The sequence below is a fragment of the Nicotiana tabacum genome, chromosome 20, assembly GCF_000715075.1.
Source record: "Nicotiana tabacum cultivar K326 chromosome 20, ASM71507v2, whole genome shotgun sequence".
Classification (NCBI taxonomy): domain Eukaryota; kingdom Viridiplantae; phylum Streptophyta; class Magnoliopsida; order Solanales; family Solanaceae; genus Nicotiana; species Nicotiana tabacum.
The window spans coordinates 146,665,929-146,676,663 of record NC_134099.1 but is presented as its reverse complement, the minus strand read 5'-3'; positions in this window follow the sequence as shown (position 1 = coordinate 146,676,663).

Genomic DNA, 10,735 nt, shown 5'->3' with positions numbered 1-10,735 from the left:
ACACATAATGCAAGTAAAAGGGGAAGCAGATAAGCAAGTAAGGCTCAAGTAAACCTCCTTAAGTCAGATAAGCCATAAAGTTTAGCATGTCTTGCATGTACTGGTTTGGTCTTTAAAATTAAAGCGATAAGCAGACTGGTTCAACACATACTTTTAGACAGGAAGTCCGCATTAGGCTCGCTCGAATGCAGTTCTTAAAGACTAGTCTACTTTCAGTTATGTGTTGGATAGAACTAACGATTTCGAAAAGCGAACTGGTTATGAAGAGTTACCAGTTTTTTATCAGAGTGAAACGAGTTTCAGAAAAAGAATGTACTGTTTTGAAAAAGATTTAAAAGAAAAGAAAGGAGCATCAGAAGACATGCAGACTAGTTGGAAAAAAAAGAGTTTCATGAACCTTATCAGAAAAAGCGAGTTTCAGAAAATGCCAGTTTGGTTTAGAAAATGTTTGTTAACTTACGAGGTTCCGAAAATCACAGAAGACTGCCAGTTTTACTAAAGTATATATTAATTTAAACAGTTGGTGTTGTTTTGAACAAATGAGACAGTTCCGACTCAAAGTTCATATAGGCATGCTTTCTATACGTTAATTGATTTTAACACTTTTTAACAGGAGTCTTACAAACATGGTATTTATATGCAACTTTATAATTAAGCCTACAGTTTGCCTAATGGTATCATTATGTGCAGAAATATAAACCTCTATGAGCACGGTATCTATATGCATAGTTGCAGAAAATTTAGAAGTTAAATCCTATAGGCATGGTCTCTACGTGTGAAAATGCGCAGTGTAGAAATTAAACCTATAGACATGATTTCTACCCTTTTGTGCATGAAAAGTAACCCCCTCCCCTTTTCACTAAAATCCCATGAGTTTATACAAATTATTACAGACCAGTAAAAAATAAGACAGAATTAAAAATACATCAGAAATTACAGCTACATCCGAGCAGCCTAATTCAGACTTAGTATCTAACAATATGAGATTGAACCACTTCCGAGATCCAGATTTCCAAAGCCTTCTCTTATCTAGGGTGTTTTAGAGATCCAAGGAGTTTCAGAAACTCCAGGCAGTGCTTACACCCAAGATGTTAATTAGAAAGAGTTACAGTGTAGTGTGGAAGAGCCAGCCCTCAGGTGTCCAAGTTCAGAGGGAGCTCATGGATCCCAAAGCAAGGCTCACAAGAGAGGGGCAGAACTTAGGTTCTAAGAATGAGTGTAAGTGCAAGAGAGGGGGTTGGGGAATGCCATGGCAGGCTGGTGGTCATGCCTAGCCACGAGGTAGGCTGGCACACCCCTGACCAAGCCTGTTCAGCCAACAAATAAGAGCAGAGACCTATTGAAGGTCAGACTATGGTCTGGGCAGTGATTAGGACACTCCCAGACCAAGGTCTCAAGCTCAGAATACATATAAGGGGGAAAAGGAATGGGAATTGAAAGAGTTTAGGACTCAAGGAGTCCAGTCCATATACATGAACAACAATGTCAAGGATTGTCATGTTTTCTGAACCATAACTCAGCAGACAAAGGGTTCAGGGATGGGGATTCATATAGGAGCAGGAATACCAAGCTTGCAGAAAGCAATAAAATAAACAAAGAAAAGACTGAAGCATAAACACATAAGAGAGGGGGCAGAATTTAAACAAGAAGAGACATACCAGTTGCAGAAAAGTAAGCACAAAGAAAAGTAGGATACTTGCATCCAAAACACAGTCAGAGAAGAGAGCTTATGAGTTCAGAGAAAACTCGAATGCTTTTTTTTTAGAAAACCTAAGTGTATTTGAGAGAAGAAGTGGTGACTTATGTTGTGTGTTCGAACTTGTTTTTTGAAAGAGAAGAGGTACATGTATTTATAGTTTTGAAAACGAGTAGAGAATAAGGTAACAAATAAGGTTTCAACACAAACATGGAAATAAACACAGTCAGAATCAATTAACACAGGTATTCCCCTTTAATCAAGGGATTACTGCTCAAACGGACCCTAACAGGATTAATATAAGGAAAGAAGATCAATTTGTAAGCGGAATAATTGTTACCATAAAAGGAGCAGTAAAACCATATAGTAAGGGATTAAGTATAAATACAGGAATGTACTTATTTTGGAAAGGATCTGGTAAGGCCAAACAAAGAGAGAGAATCAATTAACCCTTAACGGGCGAGTAAAAAATCAGAATTTCATAAGAAAAGTTTTGAAAATCAATCACAGAAGGGACTCAGTATATAAATGAAGTGCACAAGTAATAAGCATGTGAGGCCAAGCTATGGCGAGAAGGAACAACATACAGTAATAGCATAGAGCAAGCATTCATAATATGATAGTCACGTAGGTCAGGTTTCAGTGATTTAGTAGTAGAGGAAAAGAACAGAAGCATGCAAAGAATCAAGTAAAAACCTTTCTGAAAACACAGTCGAGTTTGACAGAAAGTCGGAACTCAGAACAAAAAGGAATCACATAAGGAAGAGAGATGCTGAAACAAAAAGAATCAGGCTGAGCAACTTCAGACAGACGAATTGCACGAATAAACTCAAGGGACTCGAATAGGCCCCCAAAGAACTAGGGTTTTCGAAAATTAGTCGAGTTTAGAGGCGATAAACAAGTGAAACAAACAAGCGAATTCAGAATCTCAAATAAACCCCAAAAATTAGGGTTTTCAACGCTAATCAGGTGTAAACAAGGTAAATCAAACTAATAAAAACAAACAGACTAAGAAACTCAAACAAAATTCCAAAAATTAGGGTTTTCAACATGTTAACTCAAATAGAAAAACAACACAAGCAAAACACAGCAAAACATGTCGAGAATCAGAGAAGAGATTCGAAATAACTTAACATGAAACCCAGAAGAATAAAGAGTTTTGAAAGCAAAATTAAAGAAACTTCGAGAAAAAATGCTTAGCAAGTTCAAAACACACATAGATCCGGAGCAAATCTGAAATAAAATCGGAGGAACCTTAGAGATTAGGGTTTTGTAAGAAACCCAGGTGATGAGGAAGGCTTTGAAAACCATCGATCTAAGCAGGAGAGTCGAAGGTCGAACTCAGATAGCCATGGCTGGCCGGACAAAGGTTGAAGACGACCGGAGAACAGTCATCAAGCAAAGTCTTGGTCGAAACCTTTCAAGATCTGGTCATAGGACCTCAGAAACGAGCACGTAGAAGCCATGAGAGGCTGGTATAGGCCTCCGATGAGCCTGGGAAGCCATGGATTAGGGTTTCAACGAGAGGCGACGGCTAGGGTTTGAGGTGAGTTGAGAGAGAGTTGAGAGAAAGAAGGGATTCAAAGGCGGCGTCTCTGAAAGAATGAGGTAGGGTTTAGGGTCGTTTGGATTAAAAAAGGTAAGAAGCAATGGTGGTCGTTGACCTAAATGATCAGCGGCCGGGATTAAAAGGGGTTATGGGCTGGGTCAGTTGAATAGGTGCTGGGTCGGGTTAGAGTGGTAATTGGGCTGGTCCGAATTTGAGTTTGAAATTGGGTCAATTTTAGGCTAAAATCGAAATGTAATGGGGCTACAATTGAAACGAACTGAGGCCAAAATTTAAATAGCCAGTTTTCCCTTTTTATTTTATAAAAATAGTAAAAAATAATTTTGAAAGCAAATTAAAAGCACTAGATCCGTTAATAGTATATAAATATTAATTAAAAAATATTGGAACCAGTTTCATAATTATAAAATGCTATTAAATCTTAAAGCAGGCTAAAATTGCAATTATATGCAATTTAGCTTTTAAAATACCAAATCAATTTGTAAAAATATATGAAAAGTAACCTACCTATATTTTGGTATAAATATGAGAATAAAATAAGTTATTCACCAAAGTGATAATTTTGGGAATAATTATTGAGCTAATCAATTTAAAAATCTTTTAAAAAATTGAAAAAATATTAAAACACTTGGGCATACTTATATATGTATGTACATGATATTTGAAAGTATTTGCATATAAAAGAAATACATAAGGAAAAATTGGGTATCAACAGGCACTTTGTGAGATGGTACCAACATATGTATGTCCAAAAAATATGACTAGTGTACATCCAAAGATTCGACACGATAGCCGCTTTTGGCCTTGGTTTAAGGTAAACTCAAAATCAATAATAGTTAAGGCTTCCTAAAAGTTGATCAAAATTTAATTATTTGATGAATATGCTCCCTTATTAGCTCAATTCTTTTTGCATCTTACTTTTGCCTTTGATTTGTAGGCTAAATGGCTTTGTGAATACTCATATCAGTTAAACTTTTTTTTAATTAGGAGCCGTAAACTTTTTTTAAATTAAGAGCCGTAATTCTCTAATGGGATTTCACTGTAATTGATGATTTTATATTTGACTATGGTAGAATTGTATTGGTGCAATCGATGAAACATATATTCAAGAGGAGATCCCAAGAAATAAGCAATAGGCATACCGTAACTGCAAAGGAAATACTTCGCAAAATATTTTATGTGCATGTGATTTTGATATGAGGTTCACCTTTGTTGCAGATGGCTGGGAGGGTACTGCACATGATAGTAAAGTACTTGAGAATGCAATTCTTGACCCTTGGAAAAATTTTCATTTCCACCACACGGTATATAAGTATAACATTTTAATAACTTAGTAAATCATTTATTTTATTACTATTTTGTTGAATTACATTTATTTCATTTTGATAGATAAATATTACGTTGTTGACACTGGTCTTCAGAACACAAAAGGATTACGTTGTCCCGGGCCCGGGCCATAGTGGGCCTAACGGGCCGGGCCTCGCGGTCTCGGGCTTCGTGGTCCCGGGCTCTGGCGGTCCCGGGCCTGGCGGTCCCGGTCTTCGTGGGCCTAATGGGTGGAACCGGCCCGTGACGGGCCTAAGCCCACATGGTCCTGTGCTTAACGGGCCGGGCTCGTGGGCTTCGCGGGCCTAGCGGTTTTTTTTTTAAGACAATTTCTTGTAGTATCATGGCTATATTAAAAATATATATGTAGTATATATGTATATCTAATTATTAAAGTGCTTGACGAAAAAGAAAATAACAAAACAATAGTAAAACACTAAATTGTCATGCATAAATATCACTTCTTGAAGTATATTATATTGTATCTTATGTATATATATTCTCTTATATATTTTCTTTTAGTATATGTATTGTATCTTATGTATATATATTCGCATAATAATATATTTTCTTGTAGTATATATATTGTATCTTATGTATATATGTTCGCATAATATATTTTCTTGTAGTATATATATTGTATATTATGTATATATTGTAGCATAATATATTTTCTTTTAGTATATTATATTGTATCTTATGTATATATATTCTCTTATATATTTTCTTATAGTATATATATTGTATCTTATGTATATATATTCGCATAATATATTTTCTTGTAGTATATATATTGTATATTATGTATATATTGTAGCATAATATATTTTCTTGTAGTATATTATATTGTATCTTATGTATATATATTCTCTTATATATTTTCTTATAGTATATATATTGTATTTTATGTATATATATTCGCATAATATATTTTCTTGTAGTATATATATTGTATATTATGTATATATTGTAGCATAATATATTTTCTTGTAGTATATTATATTGTATCTTATGTATATATATTCTCTTATATATTTTCTTGTAGTATATATATTGTATCTTATGTATATATTGTAGCTTATAAATATATTTTCTTGTAGTATATATATTGTATATTATGTATATATTGTAGCATAATATAAAAACTTCAATTCAACAACTTCACAATTTTTCACGAAATTTCAACAATAAATTAAGTAATTGTAGTAGAGAGATTGAGAGAGATTGAGAGATATTGAGAGATATTGATGAATTGGTGAATAAAAATGAAAGAATGAGGGGGTATTTATAGTTGAGAAATGGGGAAAAGTGTAATTATATAAAGTTTGGGGTTAAAATAAAGTTTGGGGGCCAAATGGCCATTTTTTTAACTTAAAAAACGGTCATATTTTCAGCCCAAACGGCTAGATTTTAAATATGGCCGTTGGAGTTTTTTTTTTTTTTTTTTTTTGAAAAATAGTCGTTGGGCCCGCCAGGACCGGCCCAGGCCCGCCTGCCGGTCCCGGGCTAAACGGTCCCGGGCTCGTGGGCTCAACCATGGAGACCAGCCCGTGACGGGCTCAGGAGGCCCACCAAGACCGGCCCACCCAGGACCGGCCCACCAGGGCCACCAGGCCCGTTAGGACCGCGGGCCCGGTCCGGTTCAGGCCCGGCCCACCGAGCAGCATTAGCTCCATACAAAGGAACGCGCTTTCATTTGCAGGATTATAAGTTATGCTATTTTATGTTTTGATGATTTTCCAAACAGTCTCGAGGAACCAGTTGTGATCAGTTCATTTGGTCTGGCTCCCAGGGGGAATATGGCTGACTCATAGGGGGAACAATGTGGAGATCTAGTACTCAGAGGGAATATCAACTCTAAGTTTGTCATCATCAAAAAAAGGAAAAATTGATAAGTTATGTGTCTTTTATTTTGATGATTTGACAAACTTCATGAGAGAACCAAATAATCAACCTGATACAATTAGTTCCCTTGCGGTCAGAGTAACTAGTCAGATGTCTGGTTCAATTCTCAATGAAATCAGATAACGGAATAGTAGAGAGAACAGAAAGGGATCAGTTCCCCTGGTCGTTGTGCAGTCAACTCTACAACTTTAAAAGTTGTTGCACTGTACTCTCTGACATGCTGTTGCATTGTACCGTCTGGCAGCTGTACAGCAGTACAGCTGTAGCTTGCTAAGGCCAAACTAAAGGACACATTATTGTATCATCCTTGATGACCTCACACACACTCATCCTTGATGACCTCACACTCACATATTATCAACATGAGTCAAGGGATTTGATTTTCCAATACTTGCAAATCAAAAGATAATATTCTCTCAAGTGCTAGCCATTACCTCTCTCAAGAACAAAGCTGCTGCAACCTCAAGGACCAGATCCAAAGATTGAAAATATCTTAAGTCCTTAGGCTTGCTGAGTCTTTGTTATTTTGTTCTTCATTTGTAATCCTACACTACTTTCAAGAAGTGTCTTTGTAGGACAGAATTAAACCAAAGTTTGGTTTAGTTTCTTGACTAGAGTTAGTCAAGGTTTGTTGCATTGTATAGAGTTATTGCAAAATGGCTTACAATAGAGTTATTGTAAGGAGTGAGGGATTAAGAGTAATTTCTAGATTGCAATAGGTTGTAATATAAAGTTTCCTCGGTTTAGTGGAGTTGAAATCCTACTAGGATAGGTCGTGGTTTTTAATCACTTGAGCAAGAAGTTTTCCACATAAATATCGCGTGTCCTTTATTTACTGGCAATTTACTATGGGAACAGATAGAGAACTTGGTTCCCTATACTGTTTGGTTTTATAGTCTGTTGATTACCATGGGAACTGATAGAGAACCTGGTTTTCTTTAAACTTTGGTGGACTCTTAATTTCTATCACAGGACTATAGAGGGAGTAAAAGAGGGCCTAAGAACGACAAAGAGCTATTTGACTATAGACACACCTCCCTGCGCAATGTAATTGAAAGAACATTTAGAGCATGGAAAAATAGATTCAGAATACTGCGACAAGGCATGAACAACTATGATTTCAATACGCAGGTGAAAATAGTAGTTGCTTGTGATGTATTACATAATTTTTTGCTTGAACATCAAAGCGGCGATGGAATATTCACTGAATATGAACATGATGATATGAATGTTGATGAAATTAAACAACAATCGACTCAAAGTAACAATGCTAGTCTTCTCGATCATCTGATAGAGATTTGCATGCTCGTCGTGAAGAGATTGTTCGTATAATGTGGGAAAATTATATTACAGAATAGCTAGTTACTATCATTCTTTTTGGACTGATGGATCTTATAATATTGTTGCAATTTGACGAATTGTAATAGCTACTAATTGTGTTTGTTATTAGCAGGTTATGATTTTAGGATAGTGTATTACGTAGTCAATTATAAAATGATAATTTTGTGCCAAACTTATTTATGTTCTGGACTATGGTTTGTGATAATGATAATGAATTTTATTGATGAAGGTTTTGTATATACAAGATAGCAAGTTTGTTTGTTCAGTACTGTTGGGTATTTGTGATAGTTTTTAGAACTTGTGGGTATAAGTCATATTTCATGTTTTTTCAAAAAAAAAGTGAAATATGTTTTAGAAAATGATGTCCAAACACATTTTCATCTTCAAACCAAACTTCACCCAAATCAGATTTTTCAAAATAAATTTAAGAATTTATGGCCAAACGCTAGCTTAATTTCTCAACCAAATGGCTGAAATTACATACCATTGCTTTTCTAGATTTGGCCAAATATATGCAAATTTAAAATATCATTTAATGGTGGTGAGGATTTTATGTATTTTTACTTTCTCTTTCCTTATAAAGAATAAATTTTTATATCAAGTGAGCCTCCCAAATACCAACAAGTAATGTCATTAGAGGTAAAATGGAGATGCAAGGAAGAAGAAAAAAACTTTCGAAAAGAGAAATATGTTATTTCTCTGTCCTATTTTATGTGAAACATATTTTTTTTAATTTATTCCAAATAACTCTAAATGAGATAATTTATAATAGCACGCTATTTATGATTTTGAAGTTGGATCTTGAATTTTAGCTATTGCTTTTGGGCTACAGCTTTATGAAATTATATATATCACCTAGTTAAAATATATGTGTATGAATTATACTTATATATAACTTCTCTTTATTTTATACCAAATACTAAGCTCTCATTTGGTCATAAATTTTGGCTACCAAAATTTTCTATTTTTCTAGTTAGAATGGATGGGTCGTGCCTATCCAATCAATAAGTGTTTATGACGGACTCGCTATCACTCGATTTTGGGTCATAATCATTATGTAGGAGAGATGACCGAGTGGTTTAAGGCGTAGCATTGGAATTGCTATGTAGGCTTTTGTTTACCAAGGGTTCGAATCCCTCTCTTTCTGCACTTTCACCTAATTTTTCAAAAAAAGAAAATTGAAACATTGTTTGTTCTTGGAATATGATCAATTTTTTTTCAAGTTTCCAAAACTATTTTTAGGACAGTTTTTGAGTGAAAATCTTTCTTCCACTTACAAAAATTTTAACTTTTTTTCAAATAAAATGCATGTCCAAACACAACTTCAACTTCAAAAAATTATTTTTTAACACAACTTAATTTTTTTGTTATAAATAGAATTCTATTTAAGGTGAATGTCTATATTTTAGAGAGATCTTAGGGTTTGTTACTTGGTGGCTAAGTCACTTTTTCCTACAAAATAGAGGGGTTCTATTCCGTTGTAATTCATGCCAAATCAATAAGAATTCTCTCTTTCTTTCTTTGCAATATTCTTCTTTATTGTTTTATAACACGTTATCAGCACAAGACTCTAACTAATTGAGTAGAAGCTTTGGGATTGAGCATAATGATTGTCAATTGTTCCATGAACTTCCTTTATGATTAAATTCTAGATTTAAGGTAAGTATTTTACTTAATTTTTCTCTTTTAAATTCTTGACATTCTATAATTTGATTTTAAATACAAGAAAAGACAATAAATTTTGATTGTAACTCTAATGGAGTCTGAAAGAAATTATAACCACCCAAAGTGGTAAAATTTCTATGTCTTGCCATGATCAAAGTCATGTATGATGGTGAGCACAAGAATTGAAAATTCGTCCCATTGAATTTGCTCCATTCTTATTCCCTTAAGAGAATGTGATAGCATAACGTGATACGTCTGAAAGAAGACAAAATTATTACTGTAAAGGTATCAATGGATGTGGACGTGGCAATAGACGAAATTATAATCATCATCATTGTCGTAATGAGAATAATAAGGATTCTCAAAATAATCCTTCACTATGTGAGAGTAATATTTGTCGTCGATTTGACATAAGATTTTGTAAATCACATATAGATGATTATGGTTCATTCATAATGTAAATGCGACAATATGTGATTTATGAATACATATTCATTCTTGGAAGAATATGAACGTGCTAGTAGTAGTGGATATACCATACTCACCTCTACAATAAAGTTTGAGGGGAAATAAGAAAATAGTATCATTATTATGGCATGAATGGTCATTGGTCACATACCTATTGTACGCCAAAATATTTTGGCGATGTGATTATTAAAGGGAAACAGTAATGCAAGGAACAGATCTTGTATAGAATTCTGACCATGACCACAATGGTATAACTTTCTCTTTAAAAGAGATATTCACCATATAAAAGTCTTTGAATATGTAGTAGTACAAAATTAATTGAGAGCTCTGGAAGAGCCAATTATTACTATTTTGGAGGAATACAATTGATTATCATGTCAATTTATTATGTTGTAGTAAATCTCAAAGAAACTTAATTGAGTTTCTAAAGTATTCGCGAAAGCGGTTGGTCATATTGAGACTATAATAAAGGAAAGATTTAATATCTTCTAATACTACAACTTGTAGCAGGATAATATGTATGTGAAAAGCTACCTGCTTTATTCTGTAGTTTGTACTATATAAAAAAAACACCACAGTAAAGTAGAAGTTTATTGATATAAAAACTCATATCATAACAAACTTGGAGTTTATTGATAATTGCACATGTCATGGTGTAAATCTGAAGTTTATCAATATTAATAATTTATTCAGTTGGCATAATTGGTTTTAGCCATATCAATTTAAGTATGGTGTGCAAAAATAATAGAGAATTCACATAGGTAAAT